The sequence below is a fragment of the Saccostrea cucullata genome, unplaced genomic scaffold (genome assembly GCF_032062105.1).
Source record: "Saccostrea cucullata isolate Sc308-1 unplaced genomic scaffold, CSIRO_AGI_Scuc_v1 ctg4891, whole genome shotgun sequence".
NCBI lineage: Eukaryota > Metazoa > Mollusca > Bivalvia > Ostreida > Ostreidae > Saccostrea > Saccostrea cuccullata.
In genome coordinates this window covers 39,642-45,449 of record NW_026938626.1, presented here as the reverse complement: position 1 = coordinate 45,449, position 5,808 = coordinate 39,642, and positions in this window count along the sequence as shown.

Below are 5,808 nucleotides of genomic sequence, written 5' to 3'. Positions count from 1 at the left end.
AGTAAATGCAAATGCAATGTTATTTTTTTTTTAATCGTCTTTGTATCAGTATTATGTAATAGATAAAAGTGCAATAAGTGTTAAATCTAATTACTATCTTTTAAAAAAAAACTAGCAGACGAACTAGTACTTTAATTTTTATTTTTCTATATACATTGTACGTTGTAATTGAATTGATATTTTATCTATAGATTTATTTAATATTGATTTTCAAAGAAATTTTTGTACCAGGTATTTAATGATGAAAAATACTTAAACATAGGCCTAGCGTCTTTCAAATTTCACAATTGTTTTCCAAAAGGTCCTAAACATAGGGAACCCCGATCCTTCAACTGGCGTCGGAATTTCATAAATATTATGGACTCTGTTGAAAATTACGCCAAACGATGGGCCAGATCTGAAAAAAAAACGTTGATACCTTGTCCGAATGGATTAAATGTATCAGATCCATGTTAAAATCACGTATAAAAAGATTGAGGGGCAATATGAAAACCATCTATCCTTCAAAAAACTAGAAGTGACATAAGAATTAGATAAATTACACGATCAGTTCGTACTGGTTCCTGCCGACAAAGCAGGTAACAACATTGTCTTCGTTTGTAAGCCTCCTTATATAAATTGCATTCTAGAAGAACTTGGACTTAATTCTACAAGTGGTAATCCTCTACTTATACACATACTTCCCTTTCTTAGGAAGAAATTCTTCAAAATCACCTGTCAGTTTTGAATACTTTTAATATTCTACAGAGCCAAAAAAAATTTGAACTACCTTTTTTATGTTGGATTCCAAAACTTCATAAGAATCCTTAAAAACAAAGATACATTGCAGGTTCCAGTAAATGTTCAACCAAGCCTCTTTCGTTACTCCTCACTAAGATATTGACAGTAGTGAAGGAAAAACTTCCAGAGTACTGTACAACTATACATTTAAGAATTGGTGTTAATGAGATGTGGATACTTAAAAATTCTAAAGAACATTTGGACAATTTGAAATCACTGAACTTTACAAATATCAACAGCTTGAAAACTTACGACTTTTCAACTTTATACACAACAACTCCCCACGACAAATTAAAATCCAAGCTTTTTGATATCATTGACGGCTACTTCTTCAATAAAAATGGAACTCAATTTACTTACCTGGTAATTGGTCATTTGCAGAATTATTTTGTTGAAACAAATTCTGATTATATACACACATAAGTACTCGGAAGTTGACATCAAGAAGATGCATGAGTTTCTGATTGACAATATCCAGGCATTCCAACAATCTATTGGAATTCCCATGGGTACAAATTGCGCTCCGTTATAAGCAGACTTATTTTTATATTCATATGAAGCAGAATTTATGCAAAATTTTATGCGTGAAAAGAAGAAAACACTTGCTGTGGCCTTCAAATCGACATTTAGAAATATCGACGACGTATTGTCAATTAACAATGGCAATTTCTATTCCTACGTTGATACCATATATCCTAGTGAGCTGGAGATAAAAATAACACAGAGATCGACACTTCTGTTTCAAACTTGGATATTTTACTCGAAAAAGACTCTAATGGTAATCTAACAGCCAAGCTTTATGATAAAGAAGATGATTTTAACTTTTTATTTCGTTAACTTCCCTTACTTATGCAGCAATATACCTTCATCACCTGCATACGGAGTATTTATATCTCAGTTGATTCGATGCACAAGAGCATGCTCTACGTATGAACAATTTCTTAAACGAGGTAAATTATTGACAAGCAAGTTGATGAAACAAGGCTATCAGCAGTCTCGTTTAAAGTCATAATTTCGTAAGTTCTATGGTCGATACAATGACATTGTCAGCAAATACAATTTATCATTGAGTCAAATATGGACTGACGTTTTTCATACCAATTATTAGTCCATTATTTAGACATTGAATAGACGTCGGATTTTTTTCCGTTATTTCCTGATCATGACAAGGAGCACACGGCGGGTGTGACCGGTCACCAGGGGATGCTCACTCCTCCATGGCACCTGATCCCACCTCTGATGTTTCGGAGGTCCGTGATTGCTCTGCTCTTATTTTGTAATGTTTTATGGACTTTGAGATTGAATACTGCATGTTCGTTATCTCCATATCCTTCCTCCAGTGAGAATACCATACTTTTGGTACCAATTAAATAAATTTGCATTAAGAAAAGAAGTTAAATCTTTGCTATGTTGCCATATGGGGGGGCATCAGTGTTTCACGAACACATTTTGTTGTCGTTGATTTTTTGCACTAAATGATGTCAACTTTTCTAGGAGTCATTCTATTCCTACTGAACCACCTGAAGACACTTAATTACACTACCTTTTCACAAACACACATAATCTCTATTTAGTATTTGTAGTAAACTGCCTGTTATTGATATTTATAATGGGGGGGGGGGGGCAGGGTTGTGCCCCTTTAACCCCCGTACACACTCTCAAGCAAAGATTAACACATCGTATTAACGTATTATTTCAGACATTTTACGACACAATAACTACTTCAAAATCAATCGACATTTCCCTTTTTTTAAAGAAATGAAATAACTTCATTTAAGACATGAATTCATTTAAAAACTCATGTTTATCTTATCCTTTACTCATTAGATAAAATTATTATACCCTTTTGATAACCAACTGCAGAAAAAGTATATGCTGAACATTTAAACTCCACCAGTTATGCAAAAGAGAATCGCATAAAATACACATGAAGTTTTCATGCCACTGTTCATCTAGCTTCGGGTCAGTGGCAGGTATGTGGCACTGGGGCAGGGGGGGCTTTACTTTTGAAAATATCTATTGAAAGGTTGGTTGCCCCCCCCCCCCCTTCTTACCACAGTAAAGTGATATCAAGGTTATATAGTGTTGTTTGCAAAAAAATTGGAAGTGAAAGGAAGTTGGCCTTGAAAAGAAGTTGCCCCCACCCATCCCTACCCCATCCCCTCACGAAACAGAATTTTCGAGTTTTGGGCAATTTCCTTTTTGTTTTTTTGTTTTTTTTTTTGCTTGTCACCTTTTACAGGTAGGTAAAAAAAATTCGTTGGTTGCCCCCTCCCTTTCAAAATCGGTGTTACGTTCCTGAATGGACATCAACATGGCTGGACTTCTTGTGTTAGTGGCTCTTCTCATGTTTCCTGCTTTAAGGGAGCTTGAAACTCTTCTTGCAATATGTACGAGAAATGGGCAGCACGCAAAAGACCTGTCAGGCTTAAGGGCCTAACAAGCAAATTCAAAGAATTGTGGTCCCCCGCTCTCGGTGTCCTTGTGGGTGAGATGTTATTTTTATGACATATTGTGTCTAAAATGAATACCCTTTCATTTGACATTTATGTAGAAATAATCATTGAAGATGATTTTTTTAAAATAAGGTCAATCGTGAAGGTCAAGGGGTAAGAAATCAAATCATTCTTGGAATTATCTTGTCACAGGTAATGGACATGTCAAATATGAAAGCCTTATCTCTTCTCAATATGTTTGTGAAACACTGATGACCCCGTATGATAACATAACGAAGATTTAACTTACCTTAAATGCAAATTAGATACATTATAGCCCAAAGTAGGGTTTTTCTCACAAGAAATACGATTGTGAAATAAAAAAAAATACCTTGCACTACCTGTTTAAAAGTTAAAGTCGGGGATAAATTTTTGAAAGATAGGTCAAATTCCAAGGTGAATGGGTCTGAGATGTTGGTTACACATGTGAAGGATGAAAACCCTAACCCTAACCGTTCAAAAGATATACCCAAGGTTAAATTTTATAAAATGTAGGTCAACTTCAAAGTCAAGGTCAAGGGGTTAAAGTTCTTGGTACCTAAGGTCTTCTCACAAGTATCACAAATGTGAAGTATAAAAGCCCTAGCCCTAACCAAAAAAAAATATGGTCAAGGTTAAAGTCCAATCATAAGTATTTAAATTTACAAGGTCAAGGTCAAAGTTGTTGATATCCAATGAAAGGTCTTGCCATCAAGAATATATATGTGAAATATGAAAATCCTAGTAGCTACCGTTCAAAAGTTGTGACCGAGGTTAAAGTTTTTAGAAAGTAGTAAAAACTCTAATGTCAAGGTCAAAGGGTCAAAGTTATTGGTATCTAATCAAAGATTTTCTCACAAGGATTACATATATGAAGTACGAAAGCCATAGCCCTTAAAATTCAAAAGTGTTGGTCAAGGTTAAAGTTTTTTCATAAGTACAGAAATCTCCAAGGTCAAGGTCAAAAGGTAAAAGTTGTTGGTATTCAATGAAAGTTCGTATCACAAAAAATACATATGTGAAAGATGAAAGTCCTAGTATTTACCATTCCAAAGTTTTGACCAAGATTAAAGTTTTTAAAAAGTAGTTAAAACTTCAAAGTCAAAGTCAAAGGGTTAAAGTTCTTGGTATCCAATGAAAGGTCTTTTTACAAAAAATAATATATGTGAAGTATGAAAGCCCTAGCCCTTACCATTCAAAAGTTATGGTCAAGGTAAGAGTTTTGTTATAAGTATAGAAATTTCCAAGGCCAAGGTCAAAGTTTTTAGTATCAAATTAAATGCCTTGCTACAAAAAGTACATATGTGAAATATAAAAATCCTAGTTTCTACCATTCAAAAGTTATGGTCAAAGTAAAAGTTTGGAATTTTTTAGTAAAAGTTGGCCAAACTCTAAGGTCAAGGTAAAAAGGTCAAATTTGGTACCCAAAGGAAGTTCTTGTCACAAGTAATACACATGTAAAATAAGAAAGTCATAGCTCCACTGAATCAAAAGTTACGGGCAAGTTTAAGGTTTTTTTTTTTTTTTTGACAGACAGACTAACGGACAGACAAATGAGATTTAATGGACATTTGCGGAATAGCGAACACCGGAATTCGGACTTCAGACATTTAAAGGTGGGCCTTTCTAAGGGAGAGGTTTAAAAAATTGAAATTTATAAATTTATAACAAATCACCTGAAAATGTATAGGCCTCTGGTGACTATGAAAAATTTAGATCGAAGGATTTTGAAATTCGTTTTTTGATTGGTTAATTTGAAAGCTCTCAAACAATTTATTAGTAAACATCGAACTGTCTCGATCGAAATAACTTATATTTTACTATGCAATTATTAAATTGAAATGTATCAAATATTCCAAACAACTGCAATCTCAGAAAATGAATTTTACAGACTCTATATTGCAACTTCACACTCAATTTGTTTCTAATTTGTAAACTGAAAGTACTACTTCATGCACAAATTTGGGTCATATATATCTTGCATTATACTTTTTAATTCCCATTTTCTTGGTATAAGTTTTATTTGGAAAATGGATTGAGAAGAAAACATGAATTTTGTCAAATCTTTAGTTAAAAATTTTACTGTGTAAAAACATACTAAATAGCCTATTTTAAATGCAGTAGACAATTTAGAAACCAAGGTTAATAACATTACATGTAAATAAAAGCTACCCCTCATAGATAAAAAAAATATGCTGTTTTATGTTAGTTTTTTTATTTGTTTTTTTTTTTCTCTTTTACATTTTGTTGAATATTGAATAAAAGAAATATCAAAAGTACCTAAAGCTAAATGTCTCCAGTTATTTGGTATATAAGATATGTACTGAATAGGCAAGTCGATTTGGAAATTTTGTTTTTTGGGGGGAAGGGGGCTACAACTTACCTGAAAAAATGTTTGATAAACAGAAAAAGGAGAATATTCTAGACTCGAAAATTCAATCGTCAGGGCGATCTAGATTGTTATAGATAGTTTTAAATTATCTGAATTCTTAAACTTTAATGTAACACAAGTACTGAGCCAAAAGGTGTGTGCTTGTGGAAGGGTGGCTTCAAC